Source organism: Protopterus annectens, chromosome 3.part0, assembly GCF_019279795.1.
Source record: "Protopterus annectens isolate FY-2018-M chromosome 3.part0, PAN1.0, whole genome shotgun sequence".
Classification (NCBI taxonomy): Eukaryota; Metazoa; Chordata; order Ceratodontiformes; family Protopteridae; genus Protopterus; species Protopterus annectens.
The window spans coordinates 1,813,530,312-1,813,557,403 of record NC_056731.1 but is presented as its reverse complement, the minus strand read 5'-3'; the positions used below and the strand labels follow the sequence as shown (position 1 = coordinate 1,813,557,403).

General features: G+C 41.1%; 1 protein-coding gene across 6 annotated transcripts in view; it reads right to left on the bottom strand.

Moving 5' to 3' along the window:
• Positions 1-27,092, bottom strand: part of JMJD4 (jumonji domain containing 4) — a 381,468-nt gene that overhangs the window by 221,051 nt on the left and 133,325 nt on the right. The gene's annotated exons all lie outside the window — the stretch shown is intronic.

The following is a 27,092-nucleotide window of genomic DNA, read 5'->3' as shown; positions in this document are numbered from 1 at the left end:
TCAAATGCTTTGGAACAACTTGTTACCACTCCCACAAGAGGGGAAAACATACTGGACCTGATCATCACCAATATGGGGACTCTATGCTCCAGACCAGAAGTGTATCCCTCACTGGTAAGATTAGACCATAAACTAATCTCACTGGATATTCACATCCTGATCCCACCCCCTGCCCAGAAAACCACAGTGAAAAACTTCTCTAAAGCAAATTTCACATTCCTCAAAACCGAGGTGGAATCCTTCAAAGCCCCCGGGCCTGTGGAAAATACAGCCCAGACCGCAGAATCCTTTATAAATACATTCTATGAGCACCTTCAGGAATGCATGGATCATGCAATCCCAAATAAAACCAAGACCCAATCCTCCAAAGGCAGACGTCCTGTCTGGTGGACCCCAGCCATAAACAAACTATACAATAGAAGGAGGAAGCTACTACATGATAGAGCAAAATCCCAAAAAGGGAAGGCATCTCTGCTCAGTATTAGCAAAAAACTACGGGCACTCATAAAATTGTCTAAGGCCAGCTTTGAGAGAAAAATTGCACAGGACACTAAGGATAATCACAAGGCTTTCTTTAGTTATGTTAGGAACCTGGGTGGGAATTCCCAGATATGCTCAGAATTAGTCCAAAATGACAAAAAATACACCGAACCCACAGACATTGCCAACATCCTAGCTGACAGGTTCAGCGCAAACTCCCCCCCCCCTCAACAAAAGGGGAAATATCTTTCCAAGCAGAGTGCTGCCCCCCTGACATCTCAGATGCTCAGGTAAGAGCCGCCCTCTCCAAAGCAAAAAACACAGCATCAATGGGACCACACGGTGTCCCGGGCTGCGTCCTACATGAACTCCAAGAAGAGCTAAACCCAAACATAAAACTACTGTTCAATCTCAGCCTTACTACAGGATATGTACCCAAAAAGTGGTGTACAGCAACGGTGGTCCCTCTCCACAAAGGTGGTGCCTCAACGGATCCTGGAAACTATCTCCCCATAAGCCTGACTAGCTTATTCTGCAAAGCTATGGAAAGGATCATCATGGACCTTATAAATAAAGATATTGGGGACCTACAGACACTGGATCCTACCCAGTTCGGCTTTGTTAAGGGCAGATCCTGCCTCTTAAACCTGGCCGATTTCTTTGAAACAGTCACCAAGGCCATTGACGAGGGGAAGGTGGTCCACACAGCCTACCTGGACCTAGCAAAAGCCTTCGATACAATACCCCACTCGGGCATTATAGATAAGCTCACCAGCTTAAATATAAACCCCTATGTCACTAGATGGGTTGCAAACTGGCTCAAGGACAGAACCCACATGGTCAGAATTGCTGGAGCCATGTCATACTCCAAACCAGTTACAAGTGGCGTCCCACAAGGCTCAGTCCTGGGACCTCTCTTGTTCGGTATATATTTCTCAGAGGTACAGGCTAACACGGAAGGACTGTGGCTGACCAAGTTCGCAGATGACTGCAAACTGGGCGCCATAATCGACTCTCCAGCCGACACAAGCATCCTCCAAAAGGGCTTCATATAAACAGACAACTGGTGCCAGAGCCATGGCCTCAAGCTAAACGCCAAAAAGTGTATAGTCATCCCCTTTGGCAAAAACAAAGTGCCCACAAATTACCACATAAGTGGTAATCCATTAAGTACGGAAGAAGTAATTAGGGACCTGGGGACCCAAGTTGACAGCAATCTCTCATTTGACAACCACGTGGCCAAAGTGGTTAGAAAAACATTTTATATAGCCCACCTAATCATGAAGGGATTCACATCTAGATCAGGGGAGGTCATCGTGCCTCTTTACTCATCCCTCATCAGGCCCATAATTGAGTACAATGCCCCTTTTGGGATGTACCTTACCAGACATCTGCAGCAACTGGAAAGACCCCAAAAGTACCTCACCAAGAGGATCAACGGGCTCAAACAGATGCCATATGTTGCCCGGTTAAAGAAACTCCATCTCTACTCAGTGGCATACCGCCTGCTCAAAGGCGATCTGTGCCTGACGTATAAAGCCATGTACAACCCGGAATTAATGGACATGCTGCACCTCAGAAAATCTAAATCCCATCGAGCTACGCGCTCAAGAGACTTGAACCTCAGCACTGAAATAAATAGGACATGCTGGATGGACAGATTCATAACCCAGAGGCTCCCTTCACTCTGGAATAAAATCCCAGTCCAGGTTAGGCAGAGTCCCTCATTGACTCTCTTCAAGAGGAATCTTAACGAGTGGATGGGGGATCGTAGGTTTACCCCGGGTATCACTTCTATGTCACTGTTAGACAGAGGCACAGTATACTATCCTCGAAAAAGGGCATAGCAAAATTAATTTAAAATGGGTGGCGAAAGCCAAACACACTCTGGCTAGACTTATAAATGCCCTAGGGCAGATAGCCTAGTATGAACCTATGAACCTATAAGTGAAGGGATACTAAATGAAGAGAAGCCACTCTCCAGGCATCAGTAGTGTATGTATGATGATGGCGATGTAACAGAATATATGCATATACAAGCCTGAAGTTAATCCAGGCATACTGAAATGCAAATGTAGTACACCAGTGACAACAATGGGTTGGAAAACACTGATATTTATTTTACATTTGTTTGCTGGCAGAGCCCAGCTGGGCAAGAAGCCCACTTTCAGTGGAGGCCCTGGGAGAAAAACTCCATTAATTAAAACATTATGATTAAAAAATACACATAAAAAGATTGAAGCGAAAACAGTAACATGTATATAGCTATTATATAATATTTTACATTATAAGCACAAATAACTCATTCACTCCAGTGGAGCTCAGGAAGTTTGCACTGTAACTTCCAATGGGCGGAGCCTAAGCCTTTGGACAGAATCAAATTATGTTCTCACATTTAAAACACGTTTATATCTCTGGAACCATAGGGGTTGTAAAAGTATAAATGGCAAACATTTCAGCACAAACTATTTTTATAGTGGTAGTACTCTAAGTTCTAGGTATTAAACTGAATTTTATAAGTCGCAGTAAACAAAGTAACCATTATGTTTGTAATATTTTGTAAACAAATTACAATATCTCAGCAGCCACTCAAGTTACATACATACTGTCAGCAACATTTCATTCATCTAGCTGAGAGCTTTCACATGAGGCTAAGGAGTTCTGTGTGTGTTACATGGTTGTTGAAATATTTAGAAAATTGTGAAAATTATATCTATATAAATTAATATCATAAAAACAACAGTTACTATCTCTTTACCTGCACTAGACAGAGGTCAGATATTAATGCAGTTGAGTTTACCATTGCGTAAGCTTTAAGATGAAATATTTTAAAACCATGTACATAGCATGGTTTTGGAATTATTGATGCAAATGTGAACAAGCAATATTTGGCACCTAGAGGTGTCGGTAGGAGTTAACTGCAGATGCCCCAGGAGGCGTCACTCGGATGTAATGAGTTAAGATAAAATAAGTTTAAAAACAATACACATAAAAAAAAATTGAGGAGAACACAATAAACTGGATACAGTTGTTCTAAATACTTTACGTTACAAATAGGTGGGTATTGAACACAGATATTTGTATAGGAATAAGTATTTGGTACAATGCAAATGTAGACTTTAGCAGTTTCTGAGTTTATACCATACAGCTACCTGCGAGATAATGGTACAGTAGATATCCGTAATTAGTACATCATGGGATGAGCTTGCCCTAGAAAAGAATAGAACATTCTGCATTCACAGCAGGAGATAGGTGTGCTGTGTTAGAGGAGAGGTGGATGTTACAGCAAGGATGTGCATGTTGTTAGCAGGGAGTATATGCGGACAAAGGCATAATACTTGCTTTGGCAAGAGGTCATCCTGGGTCTGAGCAGGTACATTTCCAAGAGCTGGCTAAGTGGGACCGAAGAAGGTTTTTAAAGTTTAGCTTACTGTCTTACAGATGTATGATGACAAAAAGGGCACCACTGCGGCTATGCAGGCACACAAATAAGACAATGCCAAATATTATAACCACAGCTGCTACAGAATGTCCTTGTGCACAGCAGCTAAGCATTTACAAAGGAAGAGTGTCATGGCCCACATACCACATACATCAGGAACATTAGGCTGGAGATGTCTTATGGTACAGGGCAGAGAATACCAGAAGTCTACTAGTCTATTGACAGGCATTTCTAAGAATGCTGACAGAGTGAAGTAAAAGTGCAGAAACAGCTTTTAGCAACAGTGGACTTTTCTTTTTTTTTCTCTCCACTTTTGTGCAAACTCCAAGGAAGCATATACAAGTCTGGAGGTGTGGGGATTATCCCCTCACATGGGGGGATGCAGGGGGACTTTTCCCCAGCAAAAAAACTGCAGACAAAAGTTGTTTCTGTAAATTTGTTTTGATGAATTTACTTTTGTTTAAAGTGAATTTGATAGATTGATGATGACAGGACATCAAACACCCACAAATACCTTACTAAATGTGAATGATGGCTGCCGTTTAGAAATGGATAATGAGGCAAACCTAGTCAAAACTTTTCACTAACTGCACTCTGCAACACATCTAAGTCAGCACTATGCACCCTGAGCTTCCTAGTGCTTTGAGGATAAGACACACACACACACACACACACACACACACACACACACACACACACACATGCGCACACACATGCGCACACACATGCGCACACACACACACACACACACACACACACACACACACACACACACACACACACACACACACACACACAGACACACACACACACAGACACACACACACACACACACACACACACACACACACACACACACACACACACACACACACACACACACACACACACACACACACACTGCTAGCTGTGTATGCACATCTGCCTGTGCAGTACTTGTATATCTGTAGACCATACTGCCACTGTATTCCCCATCATGCAGGGGCATGTACTTTAAACATCATTAATTCTTACATAGTATGTATGTGAGGTACACTCTTATCTGAATTGTGGAGCAGCTGACTGCTGTGTAACTCCTAATTCTTAAGAGCTGCAGGTAGCTTTTACTTGAGTCATGATCTTGCCCCTTATTTGGGCAATAGTTGCAAGCAGGATTTTGCACAGCAAAGCAAGAGTTTGATCTGGCAGCTGGTGCACCCACCCTGCTGGCAGTGCACAGAAAGCAGCATATTGTTGTCCTTTTCCTTTCCCTGAAGCCTAATGTACTGCTCAATATGTAGGCACACAGCTTCTGTACACTGTGCACAACAGGGTACTTCTATCTCGTACCCTAACATCCAAGGCCTAATGTATAGGTGGTCACACAGTGTATACACAAAGGTGTTGCTATCTCCTGTCTTCATAAGCTTGGAATACTAAAAGGCTGTTAGCTCCTGCCTACCCTTACTGCATCCTTTAGAGTGCTGTTTATGTTGTCTGGGTACAAATGCTACCCACCAGTGGCTCTACAAAACACAAGCACTAGAAACCTAAGTCTACACTAAGTACACAAGACTCAATGGAGTGATAAGTCCCTAACTTAGTGCAATCCCAGGCTACAGAATAAGTTACCATTACTAGTCAAACAAAATAATGTTCTAACTACCTTAAGGCTACTCTCGATGACTGGATGGGGAGATACAAATTACAAAAGGATTATCATCTACAGCTCTGCTCGACTTATGAGGTGAACATATTAAGTACTTTAAAAGGGTGGCAAGAATTTTTAAGTGTGTCATCTTAAAGGTGTTTATGGCTAAGCACACTGAGGTCCCTGTGACTGTTTGCCTATTACTGTTCCTAAGCACCTTGCTGCAATCTCTGCCTGAATGTTTGAGCCATAACATTTCCTGGAACTGTACATATGAAGGGTACACAGGCTACTTCAGCTGTATACCTTTCATGTTCCCATAATGCTATTTAAGCACCCAAGGTGTTATAAGTTTATAAGAGAACAAAATCTGCCTTTGCCAAGTGTCACTGTACTGTCACAAATCATAATTATGGTGGTCATACAGGTTAATGCGCTGGGTACTCCTACATGGTCATGTATTCCAGCCTCCACAGACATGCTATTATATATCTTATGGGTACACATGCTGCTCTGTTGTCAAATATCACAGCCTGTGGTGCCTATGGTACCTGCCAGTCAACTTATAAATTTACAATCTGTCCATGTTGTAAGCCCCTAAATCTCTTCTATTTTTGCCCTGGTGTCTATGACATCATCTGTCCTCTACCCACAGGATGCCTTGCCCTGCATCATGCTAGACCTTCTCAACTGCACAGCTTCTCTTCACAGTAACAGCTCATTTACAGCTTATCACACAGTGTATGCATGTAAGTCACCTAGCAACACACTGAGCAAGTGCTGACAAGTGTCTACAAATCATAATCCTCAGTACTCTGGGAAGAAACACCTCTCTAATGGTTTTGGTAAGCCATTTATGAATCCTGCTGTAACTGTTTGGGGGTCATCATTCCTACAAGGATTGAAAATGTAACTGAAAATTTAAAAAATGCATGTTGTAACACAAGTACTAGTAAGGTCCATGTAATTTACTGTACAGTGAACTGGAAATTCAGTAACCAAATTTTATATAAAAATGTAAGGTTAAAGATAAGAGTTACAATCCACTTCATAAACTGGTGTAGTACCTTCAGTTCACCATAACCTTCCATAGAAAATGTGAAATTTTTTTCCCCACCATCTTACATTGAGGCTGGCTTTAGAACATGCTAGTAGATTAACAATGGCCACTAATTTATTCTGGAGATACCAAATAAGGGCCCAATACCGAGTTAAAAGATATCCAAACAGTTTATTCGATAGCAAACACACAGAATCACTTGATAGCAAACACACAGAATCACTTTAACGCTAAACATATGGAATACGTTTTCGAAAGTCTCCTTCAGAAGGCAAATAGTGAATGAATGTTACACCACCTCTTATATAGGCTATTCTAAATCAATTAAAAACAATTATTCAATAAAAATTATTCAATAAAAACTCACTCAAGTGAATAATAATGTGAATGAATTTGTGTACCTTACTAGACCTGTTTGTAAAAAGGATACAAATACACAAATGAACAATTAACAAACAATGTTGTGAGTGAAATAAGACTTCAAGATTAAAAGGTCCTAAAATATTCTCGTGTAATAAAATATATATGTTTTTATATATATATATATATATATATATATATATATATATATACACACAAATAAATAAATAAATATTCTTATACAAAAAAATGTTATTTAATTAGTATACTGACGACTGCGGTGGTGGTGCTGCGGTAGCATTGTCGCCTCACAGTTAGACGTTGTCCGTTTGATTCTCAGTTAGAGCGTCTTCTGTGTGGCGACATGCATGAACGGGCGTTCCTTCGTTGAAGGTTGTGCGTTAGGCCCGGCAAGCCAGCACGTAAAAACTCTACTGCTAATCATTAGCGGACTGGAGTTCCGCTGTGGCGAACCCTAACCGGGAAAAGCCAAAAGACACAAACAAACTGCACTAAGGGAAAAAATGTATATATAATTATATGCTGCCATCTACTGGAAATTCATAGTATTGTAATGTTATAATTTTGCAACTCTTAACTTAAGAACAGGAAGAAGGGATAGCATGTCATTCAGACCAGAGCTTTTTGTAGCTTCCAAAATGATCTGCCAATATAACTCTCTGTATTCTAACTTAGCTTCCCACATACCGCCCCTAACTTCCTTGGGAACAACTTCCAAAACAAAGAAATTAAAGGAAGCTTGTTGACATGTTAATGTATGACGAAATAATGCATTGTTCACATTCTGCTTTTTAATTTCATAATGTTGTTGTGTCTTTCGGCTTTTCCCGGTTAGGGATCGTCACAGCGGAACTCCGGTCCGCTCTTTCACTTCCTCTCAGTCTTCCCTACATAAAATGAATAACAATGATGGCAGATGGCTAAATAAACAACCCCATTGGCATTACAATTAGAAAAGTTAATACTTGTAATCTGCCTGTTTCTACTCGGAACTTGTATACTGGAACTATTAACTATATGTGGGCATTGAGAACAGGACCCACATTTGAAAGTTCCCACTCTTCCAGGTCCACTTCTAAAATTTGAACCCCCACCAAACTCAAATAGTTTCTTAAAATTCAAATCCTTTCTATATATAAATTTTAAGGGTTGTCTGTGTATATAATCTAGGACAGAAATTTGTCTAAATCTGTCCCATTCCCTAGTAACAATCTGTTTAATAATACCTGAATCACCCGTATAATCCATAATATATGCTTGCTCCCAACTGTTTGTAATATTCTGGTTAACCATTGTGTTTGATTTAACAGGATGATCTTGACCCAAAATAGGGGCAAACCTCCCCTTTCTTCCCTCCTCAACTTCCTGGATAGTCTCACGAATTAAATTGTCTGGACAACCTCTCTCCCTGAACATATCCATAACAAAGCCACAATCGTTTGTAAATTATTCATCGTGTGATGTCATACGACTGGTCCTAACCAATTGTCCTTTAAGTAAATTCTTCTAACGGATGACCACTAGTGAAATGAAGATAAGTTAGAAAATGTTTTTTCCTATGTATTTTTGAAGAGAAAGCATTGTCCAACTTGCTCAGAGAAATATCCAAATAAATCAATTCTTGACTATTAAAATTCTATATAAAATCCAAAAAATTAGTTGTTCTTTTGATATAGGTCAGGAAGTCAAAAAATCTTTCTTGGGTATCTGTCCAAAAGATGCAAATATCGTCAAGAAAGCGTTTATACAAACACCAACAACTGGCAAATTCACAGTTGTTAACAAATAAATTCTCCAACCAAGATAAAACAATATTTGCATATGTGGGGGCACATTTTGCCCCCATTACTACACCTCTTTCCTGTTTAAAAAAACTCTCCTTCAAAATACATAAAATTGTTTTTAGGTATAACCTCCATATGCAAAAGACAGGTCCTAAAATCATCACAAGAAAATGCCCGACTGTCTCTCATACTTTCCTCCAACCATAAAAGTCCTATATCATGTAGTATGGAACCAAATAAATCAACAATATCCAAAGTCACAAAAAGTATGTTGGAACAAAACAATTTGGATTTCACTTGCCTGAGAAAATCCCATGAGTCTTTTAACACTGTGACTCCCTTATTAGAAAGATCTTTCAATTTTACATCCACATATTTGGCAAGAGGAGTGGTTATGAACCCTTCTGAAGAAACAATAAGCGGCAAAGGAGGGTCTGAGGGGTCATTTGTGTATTTGTAACCTTTTTACAAACAGGTCTAGTAAGGTACACAAATTCATTCACATTATTATTCACTTGAGTGGGTTTTTATTGAATAATTTTTATTGAATAATTATTTTTAATTTATTTAGAATAGCCTATATAAGAGGTGTTGTAACATTCATTCACTATTTGCCTTCTGAAGAAGACGTTTGAAAACATATTCCATGTGTTTAGCGTTAAAGTGATTCTGTGTGTTTAGCGTTAAAGTGATTCTGTGTGTTTGCTATCAAGTGATTCTGTGTGTTTGCTATCAAGTGATTCTGTGTGTTTGCTATCGAATAAACTGTTTGGATATCTTTTAACTCGGTCTTGGGCCCTTATTTGGTTTCTCCAAGCGAACCATTTGTCTTGGTTACTGTTTTGGTTGTTCGCTTTCATCTCCATTGTGGTATTCTGGAGATAACCTTCATCCTCAAACAAGAAAACAACTACTCCTCATTTGCGAAATATGCAACGTTGTTAATCTGCTTATAGGGAAAATAAAATAAAAAAAAAAAAATAAGAATAATAATACCTATTTGTTAACCTGGTAGGCCCACTGGACACACAGTTCTTTTTCAGGGGTGACCCGAGAACAATGTCTGGTTAAACAACGTGCTCAAGGTAACTCAGCTGACAAATAAGGGCTGTGGAAATATAACCCTGTACCACAGGCACTACAGCTCACAACCTTAACCCTCTGTGCCGACATCCAGTATTTAGTAATAAGCAAGGACACATAAGAATTTTAAGAATTTTTTTTTAAATAAAACACAGCTGATTTGCAATTCTGTATGCAGCTGTATTAGAAGAAAAATGAATGTATGTATGTATTTCCTGGTTTGTTTTCGTTAATTGTGAAACTCTTCTGGGTGGGAAAGCACATTTTCAGTGGAGGTCTGGAGAGAAAAAAAATCTGCACAATCAATATCTGTACACACATTTATAGCATAAATTACAAAAAAGTTTAACATAAAATTAATATTTATAAAGAATGTAACTTAGAAACAGAGTATTTTAACTTACTGTTAAAACAGATTATGGATTTGCATGATAGTACACCTAACACAAAAATCTCCTTACATGAAACTGTAGCATAGATTTTAGAACTGTTTCACATAATATTAACTCAGTTTGTGTGGATGAACTGCAGTAACACAAAGATATGGCAACTAACACACATGAATATTGTTTATAAACACATGGTGAGACTGGAAAAGCAGTCTGTTCTTGGAATTAAAAGGATTTACCAAGCGAAGCAGTTAAAGAAGTAAACTGTATACTAGAAGAGTAATCCCCGTGGAGGTTACATTAGTGAGACTGAATAAGTGGATAATGGGAGTATGAAGGAAGGAGAAAAAAAAGAAAAAAGTAAAAGAAAGAAAGAAAGAAAGGATGGACATGTACAGTAAAATTTATGAAGGAAGGAGAGGAGAGTGATCTAAGTATTCTGTGCGTAAAGGGTCTTTCAAGGATGTTCTGAAAGAAGTAGCCATACAGTTGTTCTAATCATCTAGGCATGGCTAACGGGATGTGGACCATATACAAAACCAGATGTTGTTTAGGTATTGCTTAATTTGGGTTTTGAAACATATTAACTTGTCTGTCAGTTTGTGTGTGAGGGTGGCAGATTCAACATTTTTTTCAGAATTCCATAATTTTGAGACATAGTTAGAGTCATAAGGAGTCCCCTGGCCTGGTTGATGGACTTCTTGGTAAGCAGAAAGAATATGTTGCTACAGCACATGGCTCTGGTACATGAGTAATATTGCAGCATATTTCAAAATGCATGGCATTTTTCTGGCATTGGGATTATGTTTGTGTAATTGGGTAATTCTAACCAGTATAGCTCTCTTAAGGCAGTGCAGTGATGGGCTTTGTATGGGGAGTTGTAACAAATTTAGCTACATTGTTAAATCATGTTTCTAATTTCATTTTTTTTAAAGATTAGTAAAAATAGAAGATGTGCACAGAAGATGTAGGAGTAGGTAAGATCCAGCAATGAGATTCTCTGGCATTATCTGTGACATAGGACTTAGTTCTGTAGAGGAAGCAAAGTTTTATGTCTGTTTTTTGATGGCTTGATGGAGGTGCTGGTCGAATTTTAAATGGTAATTGATTAGGACTCCCAGTAACTTAGTTTGAGGAACCGCTTCCATTTTATTGTTGTTGATTGAATATATACAAAAGGCATGTTTTAAGTCATTGTATTTCTTAGGGGTAAAATGCATTAACTTTAATTTGAGTTTAGGAGTAAGTGATTTTTTTAGACCAGAGAAGGAGAGTTGGCTGACTTTTTGAAGTTAAGTGAGAGTTATGGCCGAGCAGGTAACTGTAGAATCATCTGCATATTGCACAGTGGGGACATGTTTGCTTGCAGCATGAGGATTATTAGTGAAAATATTTTATTTTATTTTTATTTTTTATTTTTATTTTACATTTGTTGACCGGGCTAGTCTAACTGGAGATATTTCTATTTTCAGTGGAGGCCCGGGGAGAAAAGCTCCACAGATAATACAATAAGGCAAACATACTAGTGTTTTAAAGAAAGTTTTAAGAGACAGAAACTAACAACTCTACAGTTACTCATTATTACTAAGTGAGTTAATTACTGACTCACATAGTTACAGTCACAAAAAAATACTTATATAAATATAAAATACTAAGTCTGATAAAGATAACTAAATGAAATAAATACTACCACACACAGTTAAACTCAAAGACATTGAATAAGAATGTAGTATTGCACAGTTGGCATAATGGTTAAGGTCTTTGCCTCCCATGCACAAGATACAAGATTCGACCCTGACCTCCAGCAAATGCCTGTTTGGAGTTTGTATGTTCTCACCGTGTCTCTGTGGGTTCCTCCCACCTCCGAAAAACATGCAGAATGTTTCCATCTGAAACTTGTCAATGAACAGAGCTGTGGGCAGCAGTGCAAATTCTACATGGTACCCTATAGGGGGGAAGAGTTGCACAGACCAACTGCTTTGGCATCTACTGTGGTGAGCAGTATCCTCAGGATAGGAGAATATGGTTCATAGACTGCAAGCCGTGGCAGGGCTTGCCACTCACTGTAAAATATGGCTCTAGGTGATTCAGTCATGCTGACTAATGTCACCAAATGAGCATGGGTACTGGATGACATGATGGCGTGGGGGATGCTGGACATCCTATGTATCCAAGAGACAAGATGAAAGGGCAGTGCAGTAAAGCCACTTGGCTTGGTATCCAGAGTCTATTACTTAGGGGGAGGAAAGGCTAAATAGTGTTGGAATTAATTTGAGAGACAGGCTTCAGAAATCTGTGTGACAGTGAGGAAAACAGTGCACTCATACAGCAGTTGCAGGACCTACTAGATAAAGCAGGACAGCATGAATTGGTGTTGATAATGGGTGACTTGGATGCACATATTTGTGACAGACAGAACAGAATATGAGGCTTGATAGCAGCCAACACGTGATTCAGAAAGATCACATACAAGAGTGGCCAACATGTAACTCAGGTAGACTTCCGCATAGTAAGGAAAGGGCACTGGGGTAGAATCTGTGATTGCAAAGTTATTCCCAGTGAAACAATCAACCCACCTCATAAACCACTGGTTGTCACAGTAAGCTGTACGCAGTGGTCAGAGAAGGCTCCAAGGTCAGAGACCAGGCTGAAGACCTAGAAGTTGACTGGAGAGAAAGAACAACAGTTCAAGGAATTTCTCAGTGCTCTAGCACCCCAAGAACAGAAAGTAGGTGGAGTTGAAGAAGAATGGCAGCAGTTCAACACAGCATGTGTGAGCATGTGGCTGAGCCAGGTATTATTATAGGGGATTATTATAGGGGATTATAGGTTCGTACTAAGCTAACTGCCCTTGTGAGCCATTTTAAGCCTAGCCAATTATCCCTTGTGAGACTCAAACCCTGCAACTTGTTTTTGTAAGGCAAGCACCTTAACCATTAGGCCACCCTCCCATCTTGGAACATAGAAAAAGCTGGTGGTGGAATGCAGAAGTCCAGGAAGTCATCAAAAGAAAGGCATGCAGGAAAAAGTGGGAGATGGAAAAGGTGGACCAGGTTAGGAAGGAATACCATTGGCTAACAAAGAAGTTAAGAAAGGAGCTGCAATAGAAAGAATAGGGCATCGGAGGCACTCTAGCAACTTCTGGAAAGTGACTCAGTAGGTGGCACAAAGAAACTATGTCAGGTTGCAAAGCAAAGACAGAAAGATAAATAAGATAGTCAGATACCCTTCATAAGGAATGTCAGCAACAAGCTGCTCACCAGTCCACAGGACATCAAAGGCAGATGTAAGGAGTATTTCCAGCAGCTTCCAAATGAAGAAAACCCCACAGAAGCTGCACTGCCCCAGACACAACCTATGATGAAAGAAGAGGAGCCCAGCCTAGAAAAGGTAAGAAAATCACTAAGGAATATGAAGTCAGGGAAAGCAGGAGGCTCCGATGAGGTCACAGCAGATATGATAAAGATGCTGGGTGAGATGGGGGAGAAATGGCTCCTGAGGGAACTCATAGCAGTATAGATAGAAAGGTGTATCCCAGATGACTGGAGAATAAGCATACTCATGTCGTGTACAAGAAAGTACAGTTGTGTACACTTACCATAAATGTAGATGTTCGAGTGTATTCATTGTTGCAGTCATCACATTTGGGTTATCTGCCTGCAAGTAGCCCTCAGCTGGCCTGAATACCAGAGTCTTAGGATTTCTGTGTCAGATGCTGTCGCTTCTTCCTTAATGTCAGGTCATAGGTTCATAGGTTCATACTAGGCTATCTGCCCTAGGGCATTTATAAGCCTAGCCAGAGTATGTTTGGCTTTCGCCACCCATTTTAAATTAATTTTGCTATGCCCTTTTTCGAGGTTTGTATACTGTCCCCTGTCTAACAGTGACACAGAAGTGATACCCGGGGTAAACCTACGATCTCCCATCCACTCATCAAGATTCCTCTTGAAGAGAGTCAATGAGGGACTCTGCCTAACCTGGACTGGGATTTTATTCCAGAGTGAAGGGAGCCTCTGGGTTATGAATCTGTCCCTCCAGCATGTCCTATTTATTTCAGTGCTGAGGTTCAAGTCTCTCAAGCGTGTAGCTTGATGGGATTTGGATTTTTTGAGGTGCAGCATGTCCCTTAATTCCGGGTTGGGCATGGCTTTATACGTCAGGCACAGGTCGCCTCTGAGCAGGCGGTATGCCACTGAGTAGAGCTGGAGTTTCTTTAACTGGGCGGCATATGGCATCTGTTTGAGCCCTTTGATCCTCTTGGTGAGGTACTTTTGGGGTCTTTCTAGTTGCTGCAGGTGTTTGGTAAGGTACATCCCAAAAGGGGCATTGTACTCGATTATGGGCCTGATGAGGGATGAGTAAAGAGGCACAATGACCTCCCCTAATCTAGATGTGAATCCCTTCATGATTAGGTGGGCTATATAAAATGTTTTTCTAACCACTTTGGCCACGTGGTTGTCAAATGAGAGATTGCTATCAACTTGGGTCCCCAGGTCCCTAATTACTTCTTCTGTACTTAATGGATTACCACCTATGTGGTAATTTGTGGGCACTTTGTTTTGCCAAAGGGATGACTATACACTTTTTGGCATTTAGCTTGAGGCTATGGCTCTGGCACCAGTTGTCTGTTTCTATGAGGCCCTTTTGGAGGATGCTTGTGTTGGCTGGAGAGTCGATTATGGTGCCCAGTTTGCAGTCATCTGCGAACTTGGTCAGCCACAGTCCTTCCGTGTTGGCCTGTACCTCCGAGAAATATATACTGAACAAGAGAGGTCCCAGGACTGAGCCTTGTGGGACGCCACTTGTAACTGGTTTGGAGTCTGACATAGCTCCAGCAATTCTAACCATGTGGGTTCTGTCCTTGAGCCAGTTTGCAACCCATCTAGTGACATAGGGGTTTATATTTAAGCTGGTGAGCTTATCTATAATGCCAGTGGGGTATTGCATCGAAGGCTTTTGCAAGGTCCAGGTAGGCTGTGTGGACCACTTTCCTTCGTCAATGGCCTTGGTGACGGTTTCAAAGAAGTCGACCAGGTTTAAGAGGCAGGATCTGCCCTTAACAAAGCCGAACTAGGTAGGATCCAGTGTCTGTAGGTCCCCAATATCTTTATTTATGAGGTCCATGATGATCCTTTCCATAGCTTTGCAGACCAAGCTAGTCAGGCTTATGGGGCGATAGTTTCCAGGGTCCGTTGAGGCACCACCTTTGTGGAGAGGGACCACTGTTGCTGTACGCCACTCTTTGGGTACATATCCTGTACTAAGGCTGAGATTGAACAGTAGTTTTATGTTTGGGTTTAGCTCTTCTTGGAGTTCGTAGACGCAGCCGGGACACCGTCTGGTCCCATTGATGCTGTGTTTTTTGCTTTGGAGAGGGCGGCTCTTACCTGAGCATCTGAGATGTCAGGGGGGCAGCACTCTGCTGGGATAGATATTTGCCCTTTTGGTGGGGAGGAGGGGGGAGTTTGCGCTGAACCTGTCAGCTAGGATGTTGGCAATGTCAGTGGGTTTGGTGTATTTTTTGTCATCAGGGGTATAAAACATGCAGCCAACGCCATTACATTAGTTTTTCTTGCCCCCAGATGTCAGGTGCCCCCACAATAGGAAGCAATTAAATGGTATGGTAAACCCCCATCAAAAAGCAAACACAAGAAAAAATAAATATACCAACAAGAAGGAGAGGTAGAGCCAATAGAAGTAAGGGGGCTGGAGGGAGGGTAACCAGGACTGCAACAGTGAATACACTCAAACACCTACATTTATGGTAAGTGTACACAGCTGTACTATGTTCTTCATGTTTCATTGTTGTAGTCATCACATTTGGGTTGATTCCCAAAGCTAAGGACGGGAGGAGGATGTTCAAGAGCATTAGGGCCAGCTATTAGTCCCTGCAAGACTGCAGTGGCAAATCCAGCTCTGGATTTAGAAAATATAGGCAAGTGGTAATGCTTGGTGAAGGTATGTACAGAGCTCCAGGTAGCAGCTTCTAGGATGTCCCTGGTAGGGACCCCTCTGAGAAATGCCGCAGAGGTAAATGCAGCCCTGGTTGAATGTGATCTTATCCCCTGTGGGGTGGGTTTTCCATGGTGCTTGTAGCAGAAATGAATGCAATGGGCTATCCATTTGGAAATGGTTTGCTTTGAAATGGCCTTCCCCTCTGCCCCTGAAACAAAGTTAACTAGCAGCTGTTCAGATTTTCTGAAAGGTTTAGTCCTGTCCAAATAGAATCTAAGTTGTCTGTGCACGTCCGGAGAGTGCAGTATTCGTTCCCCTTTGTTTTGTGGCTTAGGGAAAAAAGTAGGCAAATGAATGAACTGATTTAGGGTCACAGTAGACACCACCTTGGGCATAAAAGAAGGATTAGTCCTGAGGGAAACTCTGTTCTCATGGAAGATAATGAAGGGTTCCCACTGCCATGAGGGCCTGTAATTCAGACACTCTTCTTGCTGAAGTGATGGCTAGAAGGAAGGCTGTTTTCCAAGAAAGGAATTTATCAACTCTGCTGTAGCAGCTGGTTCAAAGGGGGGGGGGGGGGCTTTTCAAATACAAAATTAAGGTCCCAGGCTGGAGTGGGAGCTCTCCTGGGGGGGTCTTAAATTTTTGGCCACTCTAAGGAATTGCTTTAGCAAGGGGTGAGAGAAGAGGGGAGGCTCAGTATTAAAATGTGCTGAAATGGCAGAGGCATGAGTTTTAATTGACGAGAAGGATAGGCCCTTGTGGAGCATTTCTGTTAAGTACTGTAGAATATGAGGTAAGCTGGGCACTGTTGTGCCCATCCCCTGAGCCTAGCTCCAGGAACAGTATCTTTTCCACTTGTCAGCATAGGACTTTCTAGTACTAGGCCTCCTTGCCTCCAGAATGACATCCGGTACCTGCTTACTGAGGGATGCTAGGGGAGAGCTCAAGGAATTAGCCAGGCTGCAAGGTTCAGGGGTTTGAAGCTGAGGGTGCAGAATCTAGCCCGCCTGCTGGGACAGCAGGGAAGGGGTCTGAGGCAGGTGCCATGGTTGTAGCAGTGTCATACTGCGCAAGAGGAGGTACCATTGCTGGTGTGGCCAGTCTGGGGCAATCAGTATTGTCCTTGGCTTGTCCTGTTTGATCTTTAGTAGAACCTTCGAGAGGAGAGGCAGAGGGGGAAAGGCATAAACTGAGAGGCTTTCCCAGGTAAAGGACAGGGCATCCACTTTCCAAGCTTGACTGTGGGGAGTTCTTGTGTAGAATTTGTTCAATTGGTAGTTCTGAGGGGAGGCAAACAGGTCTATATCTGGAGTCCCCCATTTGTTCCTCAAGAGGTTGAATATTTTGGGTTCTAGTTTCCATTCGTATGGGTCCATGAGATTTCTGCTTAAGTCATCTGCCAGTGAATTTAGTTTGCCTGGCAGGAATTGTGCTTGTAGGTGTACTTGGTAGCTCAATGCTGTGTCCCACAGAGCCATGGCTAGTCTGCAGAGAGGGTATGAGTAGGTTCCCCCCTGCTTGTTTATGTACCACATAACTGTGGTATTGTCTGTCTTTACCAATAGTTGTCCTGGAAGAATACGATATTTGAAGGCTGTTAGAGCATTCTGTACAGCTAACATTTCTTTTTGATTGATATGCAGGTGCATCTGTCTCAGGTTCCATTTGCCCTGAATGCACTGCCCTATCATGTGAGCCCTCCATGCATAGTCTGATGTGTCTGTTGTTAGGGTTTGGGCGGAAGAGGGTAGAATGAAAGGGAGTCCCTTGTTGTGGTAGCAGGCCTCTGCCCACCAGAGGAACTCTGTCTTTATACAAGGAATGATAGAAATAATTGTTTCCAGGTCCTGAGAATGTTGACACCATAGGCTTTTTAGATACCACTGGAGTTTCCTCATATGCAGTCTTGCATATGGAATTAGTAGAATGCAAGAGGCCATGAACCCCAGAGCTTGCAGTATTTTCCTTGCAGATAGCTGGGGTTTTATGGCCAATAGTTTGAAGTAGGTTGTCAAATAAACATGCTTCTCCAGAGTGAGGAATGCCATCTGGGAAGTTGTGTTCAAGCTTGTTCCCAGGAATACAATCTGTTGGCAGGGTACTAGGTGAGATTTCTTTTCATTGCTGGTGTACCCCAGTGAGGTTAGAAGTTTCTTTACGAATGCCAGGTGTTGTAATAGCAAATCCTGGCTTTCTGCCTGAATCAGACAATCGTTCACGTATGAGTAAATTTGAATATTTCTCTGCCTGCAAAATGCAATGGCTGGAGCTAGACACTTTGTGAACACCCTAGGCGCAGTAGATAACCAAAGGGAAGTGCAGAGAACTGAAAATGCATGGAGCCTGCCCTGAAACATAGGTATTTTCTGCAGGATCCTTTTATTGGGATGTGCAGGTAAGCTTACTTTAAGTCTAGGGTTGCCAGCCAGGCATCCTTGGCTAGCACAGGAAGAAGCTGTTGAAGAGTTAGCATTTTGAATTTTGGAACCACCAGAAAGGTGTTGAGAATAGAGAGGTCCAGGATAGGATGCTAGTTGTTGTCTTTTCTGGGTACCTGAAAAAGTCTTGAATAAAAACCTTGTCCCCTTTGTTCTGATGGGACAGGCTGAATAGCCCTGATACTGAGAAGAGAGAGAACCTGCTGTTGGGCCTCCGCCCATTGATTTGGGGGTAGGTCTGGCCAACCATTTGGGGTTGGTAGTGTGTGGAAGTGGACTCCATATCCTTGGGAAACTATGTTTAAAACCCATTTAGTTCCCAGTTTTTTTGCATGCAGGGTGAGCTTTCCTCCTAAGGGAGTAGGTAGTAGAGCAGGGCTTGGAAGGTTTAAGGTTAAGTCATTGTGCCATGTTTCCATAAGGGGGTGGCTTACTACTTCCCCCCACTGCTTAGATCTGTGCATAGTCTGAGACTGTAGCCTTGGTGGTCCGCTGTTCCTGGGTTTGGACTGAGAAGGCCTGGAAGGGACTGGAAAGGACCAGTTCTTTGAAGGCCAATGCCTACAGAATCTGGGAGGCTGTACCTGTAGGAAATCTTTAACAGTTTGCATAGATTTACATGATCTGGCAAGTTTTGTTCCTTAAGCCAAGCATGCCTTTTAAGTACAGACCCAGTGACAGCAGCCCTGCAAGATGCTTCTAAGGTGTCAAAACCACATTGCAAAGTATGTTTACCAACTAGTTCTGCAGAATGCATTAAATCTTGCAATTCTTTGTGTTCAGCACAGTCAGGAATCAACAACATTTTCTGTCTAAGTAGTCCCACAATATGCTGCTGATACTTTACATATGAAACTGGCAATTTAAAGCCCTAATGGCCAAAGTAGCAGAAGTGTATACTTTCTTACCCCATCTGTCCAAGGCTCTAGAATCTCTATCGGAAGGGGTAGGATTTTTGGCAGCTGTAGCCTTAATGCCTTTTGGTCCGTGGGAAATGGTCTCTGGATCCGCAGAAGGATTCTTGAAGAGGAACTTGTGAGAGTCAGGTACTCTGTAGTACCTGTTTGGTTTTCTGGGAGCTGAAGGAAAGGTGTCTGGGATAAGGCTAGATTCTAAGAAAGCATCATCTACAATGTCCAGAATAGGAGGGATAGCTAAAGGCCTGTGTTGAGGTAGGAGTAAGAATTCTCTACATCTCTTTTTGGACTCAGAGTAATCCTGGCTTTCCCAGTGGAAATGCTCCCTAAGAGTGTGCAAGGTTTCACCGAAAGAAAAATCTTCTGGAGGAGAAGCAGGGGGAATGGAATCCTCTGCATCAGAATCCTCATAAGTAGATAAGGGCAAATCCTGGTAATCAGAAGGAGCAGAAATATCAGATTCCTGATCAGAAGAATCAGAAAGAAAATCAGCTCTAGGTCTCTTAGAGGGGGAAGACTGGCTTCCCCTAATTAAGGTAATGAGGTCTTTGGCCATTCTAAGCATTTGTTTTTTAGGCATATGGGCCTGAGCCTGCAGTTTGGTCGTTGGTTTTCTAGGAGTAGTGCGAGTTTTTGGCCTGGATGAAAATTATGGTGTTGGTTTAATATGAATGTCTGTAGGCCTGAATACACCCTCAGAAGCAGGTGCCTGCACAGCGGCTCCAGACCCATCAAAGGTAGGGACATCTGCAGGTTCCATAGTCAAAGAAGCATCTCGCAGCATACCAGACTCCGAATGGGTCTCAGTAGAGGCCTGTAAATCAGAAATAGCGGGTATCAGGGGCTGCGAAAGCACCTCACTGAGTACCAGTGGACTGGCGACTAGCTTAACGGAAGCATTGTCTGCAGTTTTGGACCTATGCGGTCTGTCTCTGTCTTTATCCTTGCGTTTTTTTTGGAAAATCGGTAGTTGGATGGCTTGACAAAGCCATTTTGGAGTACACGGAACAAGTGCGAAAGTAATTAGCTGCAAAAATAGCCCGACGACTAATAGTTCGGGCGTTGAACAAGGCACAAAACCGACAACGAGGGACGTCGTGGTCTGGGTCTAAACAGGGGATGCAGTAAGAATGAAAATCTCTATGAGGTATTTGCTTTCCACAGCTAAGACAATTGTTAACTTTTACTGACATCAGTTAGAGCAAGAAAAAAGGATCCCCAATGGGGTATTTAGCTTTTTTGAAGACTTTGGGTCTGAAACTCGAAAACAAAAATTTCAGGATTCGGCCGACCGGCACTTGCAAACTGTTCCTGCTTTGGCACCGCATGGCAAGAAAGACTGATGTAATGGTGTTGGCTGCATGTTTTATACCCCTGACGACCTGATGTCGAGGAAGAAGCGACAGCATTCGACGCAGAAATCCGAAGACTCTGTTATTCAGGCCGACTGAGGGCTACCTGCAGGCAGATAACCCAAATGTGATGACTGCAATAATGAAACATGAAGAACATCAAAGGGGACATCCAAAACTGTGGGCAGTACAGAGGTATCAAACTCTTGTCATGTTACATGAATGTTCTGGAGAGGGTGACTGATATACGGATACGCAGAGTAGTAGGAATTAAGATTTTTTGATTGAAGTACACAATTCTCTTTATAATGAACAATTATTGTTAGTAACAATAGATGTGAGGGATTTGTTTTCAGTTATACCTCATCAAGTTGGGGTAGACTGGTTTTACGAGTTCTTAATTCAGAAGGATACACTGAGTAATGACAGTACTGAAGTCCTTAGAAATTTGATGGAGCTGATTCTGGACAATACTTTCATTTGGTTTGAGGGAACTATTTTCAAACAAAAAATGGGGGTTGCAATGGGGATAGCCTGCACCCGCATTTTTACTATTAGTTAGTTTTTTGGATGATATTGTGTTGTGCTGGAAAGCTTCGGCAAAGAGGTTGTAGGAGTTTTTTTAAATATACAAGTACCTCAACTTGTTGTATCTTTCGGCTTTTTCCTGGTTAGGGGTCACCACAGCAGATCTCCGGTCCGCTAATGACTGGCAGCAGATTTTTATGTACCGAGTTGCCAGCCCTGACATACAACCTTCAACGAAGGTACGCCCATTCACGCATGTCTCCACACAAAAGACGCTTTAGCTGAGAATCGAACAGGACAACGTCTTACTGTGAGGCGACAGCGCTACTGCAGCACCACCACCGCAGTCTATACAAGTATCTCAACTACTTTTCTTAAATTAATTTTAAACAAGTCCTACAAAAATGTTTTATTTCAAAACTTATACAGGGAAGCACACAGTCAAACTCACTGCTTCATTATGCTAACTACCACTCTTTACAGAAAAAGTTGTCAAGAGACAACTAGTCAGATTGGCAAGAATGATCACCTCTTTGGAGACGTTCTTTGAAGAAGGCAAAAAAATTAAGAACAATGTTATTAAATAGAGGGTACCAAATAAGAATTTTTAGAACAGTTGTTTACAGAGGTTTATGAAAAAAGGAGAAAAGGAATTTACAAACCATTGTTTGGAATAGAATGGAATATGCTATCAACAGACAAATCTAACAATAAGCAGTTTAGGAGTGGTTGCATGCTTATTTATAGTAACAATGCAGAGACTATAAGGCTTATTTTACTTAATAATCTGAAGATTTTTGACCTAGGTGGCATGGATGTGGACAAGCTTGGAAGGGTTCCCACAGTGAATTTTAGAAGGTACTGGAACATCAAGAAATTTTTAGAACATTACAGTGTGTTTAGGACGTCCACTACACATCAGAGGAATGTCCAAATGTGGGCATTGTTCTCAGTGTCCCTCTATTTTGGAAGGTGAATATATCTGGTCAAATATGGTTTGTACTAAGTGTCCCATGAAATGTAACTGTGAAACAAAAATGGTGGTGTATATGGCCTTATGCTTAATGTGTAGGTCATTCTACGTAGGTAAAACTGAAAGTGCCATTAAAGATGAACACTTAAGAGACATAAAAAAACAAGAAGAGAAGAATGCATTATGGAAAGATATTCAGAAGAATGAAAGGCATAATTTGTTTTTATTGTAGATGTCCTTGATAATAATTTGAGAGGGGGGCCTTTAAAGATTAGATTTGAGGTTAAAGAAGTTGAATGACAATTGAAAACTAATGCCACAGGTCAGAAGGGGCTTATTTCAATTAGTAGTCTATCGAAGTTAAAAGCACTTAACTTGCTAGGAATAATTATATGTATTTGCGTGGTCATATTTTCTATTTATATTTTATTTTTTAAGTTATGTTACTTCTTTATATTTTATAATTTTATCTACAATTTATATTTACTACATCAATGTTTGGTTTGGACATTTTAAGTTTTACTAATACCACTTAAACTCACTGCATGTGTTCATTACCTAACTCTGACGAAGTCCAGTACACATTTTGGGGACGAAAGCACTCAGTTGTGGATTATTAAATAAGTGTTGTTTACCTGTAGTCGTCAATATTTTCTTTATACTACATAGTGGATTATTTTCCGAGTTTGTTAATGTGGTGGTGACACAAAACCCCACAGAAGCTGTACTGCCCCAGACATAGCCTACGACGTCAGAAGAAGAGGAGCCAAGCCTAGAGGAAGTAAGAATAGCACTAAGGAAAATGACGTCAGGGAAAGCAGCAGCTCAGATGAGGTCATGACAGATGTGATAAAAATGCTGGGTGAGATAGGGGAGAAATGGCTACTGAGGGTACTTGTAGCAGTGTGGAAAGAAAAGCATCTCTCAGATGACTGGAAAATGAGTGCACTCGTGCCAGTGTACAAGAACAAAGGGGACATCTACAACTGTGGGAGGTACAGAGGTATCAAACTCCTGTCACATTGCATAAAAGTTCTGGAGAGGGTGACTGATAAATAGATACGTACAGTAGTAGAAAGTAAGATGGGAGTTGAGCAGTTCTGATTCAGATCAGGATGCAACACACCTGACTCAATGCTTGCATTGAGACAGATAGTTGAGAAGAAGCTAGAGATGACGAAAGAGTCCAACAGGGCATTCTTAGACTTGGAAAAAGCAAATGACATGTCCCAAGAAAGCTGATTTGGGCAGTACTGCCGTGGTTCAAAGTCCCAAAAACATTGGTAGGATTAGTGCAGGCTATGTACAAGGATCACATGACCCAAACACAAACAGTGTTCGGTCTGACTGAGGGGTTCCCAGAAGGAGTACGCGTACAATTAGGGTTCAACTCTGAGCCCTTTGCTGTTCATTCTGGTGATGGACTACATCTGTATGCAGATGATGTGGCATTACAGGCAGATTGAGCAAGAACATCAGCAAAGGATAGGGGAATGGAATGCAAAACTGAAGGCATGTGGGATGAAACCAAGTACAGATAAGACAGTGGTAATGGCAGAAAATTGGGGAAATCAGAAGAGAAGATAGTGGAACAAGTTAATAGCTTCAAGTATCTGGGAAGGGTGGTTGAGGAGAAAGGAAATCTGAATGAAGATGTCAAAGCTAGAATCATAGGGGCTACAGCCAATTGGCATTGAGTGTCAGGTGCAGTGTATGACAGAAGAATGCCAAAGAAACAGAAAAGTAAAGTGTACAAAATAGTGGTGAGACCAGCACTACTGCATGGCACAGAAACATAGGCAGTAAACGGAGTGCAGATGAGGAAGCTAGAGGTGATAGAAGTAAAGTATTACATGTGCAGAAAAGCAGAGGACAATCTGGTGAAGAAGATTTGAGATGGACAGGAAGAAGTTAAGAGGAAACTAGAGCACCCAGCAAAGAGGTAGATAGACTGTGTGAGAGAAGATCTGCAACAGTCGGGCATGAGTGTCAAAGAAGGCAGGAGTGTAACACTGAATAGAGAGAGACAGAGATGGGGACAGGTAACATGACACCCCATGTAGAAAATGGGGAAAAAGGGTTAATGACTGAATAGGAGTGGACCCAGTATTGATCCGTGTGGGACTCCAGCTGTGAGTGGGAGAGATGGTAAAAATTCTTTGTGTTTTGTTGTCTGTTGGACAGATAGCTGTGACACCAGGACAGGGAAGACTTGACTCAAAGTGATGAGAGTTCAAGAAGGAGTTTTTGGTGGGTGACCATACTGAAGCTTAGTTCAGTGAAGAGGGTGGAGAACAGTCACCCTTTGTTTCCATTTCAATTTATGATATTTGTGAAATTAAGGAGGGCAGTAGTTGTGCTATGGCTGGGATGGAAGCCATGTTGTGTCTTGGATAGGAGATTTATTTGTTAGCGAGGCAACTGATAAACTGTGGACACATTTTTTCCAAATTTTTTGAAACTGGTAAAAAGATTTCAAAGGGTCTGCAAGTTGAGACATCAGTAGTGGTTCCATGTTTGTATAACAGAATAATGTATGGCATTTTTTCAGATGGCTGGGCCATAGTTTTGTGTTACTGAATTATTTTATTAATATGGAAATGGATATGCCAGAGCATGTGCTACTAGTTTTAGATATTCAGATGTCAAGTTATCAGCAGCAAAGGTTGTTGGTTTTAGATTATGTAACACTTTTTCTAAAAGTGGACGTTTGCACAGGTTAATAAATGAAATTCTTTGTGATGTTGTTTAATGGGGCTGGTATGTAGAGGGGAGGCGTGTGGGTGTTCCCTTTGATTACAGAATGAATAGTGTTTGTAAAGTATGAATTAAACTGGACTGGGATGTCATTCTTGCTGTTAATGGTTGTGGGCGAACGAGTGGTAGATTGACAGGGTTACAGAAGTTTTTTGATAACTGACCAAAATAATTCAGGGTTGTTTTTGTGTTTCTGTTTGAGCTTTAAGCATTTTTTTAATTTGTTTTCAAATAAATTTCTAAGTTGTCTGGAAAGCATCTTGTGTTTTTCCTATAAGGTTTCCAGGCTTTGTTTCTCTGTCTAAGTAGTTGCTTAGTTTCCCTGGTTAGTCAAGGTACTGGGGTTGATCTGACACTTTTTGATCTACATGGTGCCATTTCATTTACGGTATTAGAAGTCAAGAGACAACATTATTTAAGGGCAAAGTGTTCAGTATATTCCATTTACAGACATAAAGGGAGGAGGTGAAAGTGTCACTGTTAAAGTAAGTCAAGTTGTGTATTTGGTTGCATATTACTAACTTATTAACGTTTTGCTGTTGTCTCAGTACATATATCCAGAGATGGTCACTAACACTGTCATGTAAGCATCCAGAAGATTTTATAGTATTGGTTTTGGTGGTAAGAATCCAGTCCAATTCAGATAGCCTATTTTTGTCTATTCCTGTAGTAGTATGGACTAACTGGGAGAAAGCAAACAGATTTAGTGAGATAGAGAGGGCTCAGGACTGCTGAACAGTCACCTGTTATGATGGTTTCTTGGTGCATGTTTTGGGATAGTCAAGTTGAGGATATCCTTGACTATAGTACTATTGTTGCCAGGTGGCATATATAATGCTACAATGTACATGATCTTTTTGCTGTCAAAGTTGTGGTAGAAATCATGATTGCTGCTTTGTCAAGGTTTGGGGTGTGATGGGTATGAAGATTTACTTCTATAGGCCACCTCAATGTTTTTTTTTTCTGCCTAATGCGAGCAGTGTTAAAGCTTGCGGGTAATATTTCATTGGCTTTAATTTCTGTTTTTACAAAGCATAATGCTGGAGTCCTAAGCTTAAGGTTCGACAGGTATGTCATTACTTCAACATTATTCTCACCCATCTCAACAGGATCACTTGTTTTTTATTCACAAAACTGATTTTTTTTTCTGAAATAAGAGCTTGGCATATCTTCCTATGAGACCCCTCACTTAGCTGGTGCCTGGCAGCCACATTTTCTGAACTTAAGATCACAAAATTCAAACTTATAGATTTAGGTTTCTTTTAATCATTTATTTTCTATTTCAATTAATTCAGACATAATAAAGGTTCCAAATTAAGATGATGATACATCAGTAGTGAAATGCAAACTGGAGTTCATTTTAACTGAACCTTATTTATTTTGTGTGTCCTTATTGACTAGCCTAGATTAGAACTACATCTGCTTCCAGTACTGGCAATAAGGTATTCTAAACATGTATCACCATTTTAATAATTAAAAACATGTATGATTCAAGTTTTCTGATACATTCCCTGCGCTTAATAAATGCATCAGATCAACTAGTAAACTTGCCTGGCACAAAACAAGCATGAAACAAGTTTAACTGAAAGCAATAAAACCTAAGTTTGTGAGCATTCTATTCCATACCCCTTTCCTAAAAACTGAAATACCTGTTTAATGCTCTTTACTCTTCCAGTTCTCCATACTTTTGGGAGGCCAGTGTTTTCACTGGAGCAATACAAGATTAAAACAACAAGTCTATTATCATTTACACTGTCACTTTGCACTAGACTATTTACTTCTAAGCCTACTAGCTTCCTGAATTTGATGCATGCTGTGACAAGGATTCATATGAGCCATTTTATGGCTCATAATTTCTATGTGCAGACACAAATTCTCTTCATTTACAAAATGTGTTGCTGTACTTTAGAAATGAAAAGA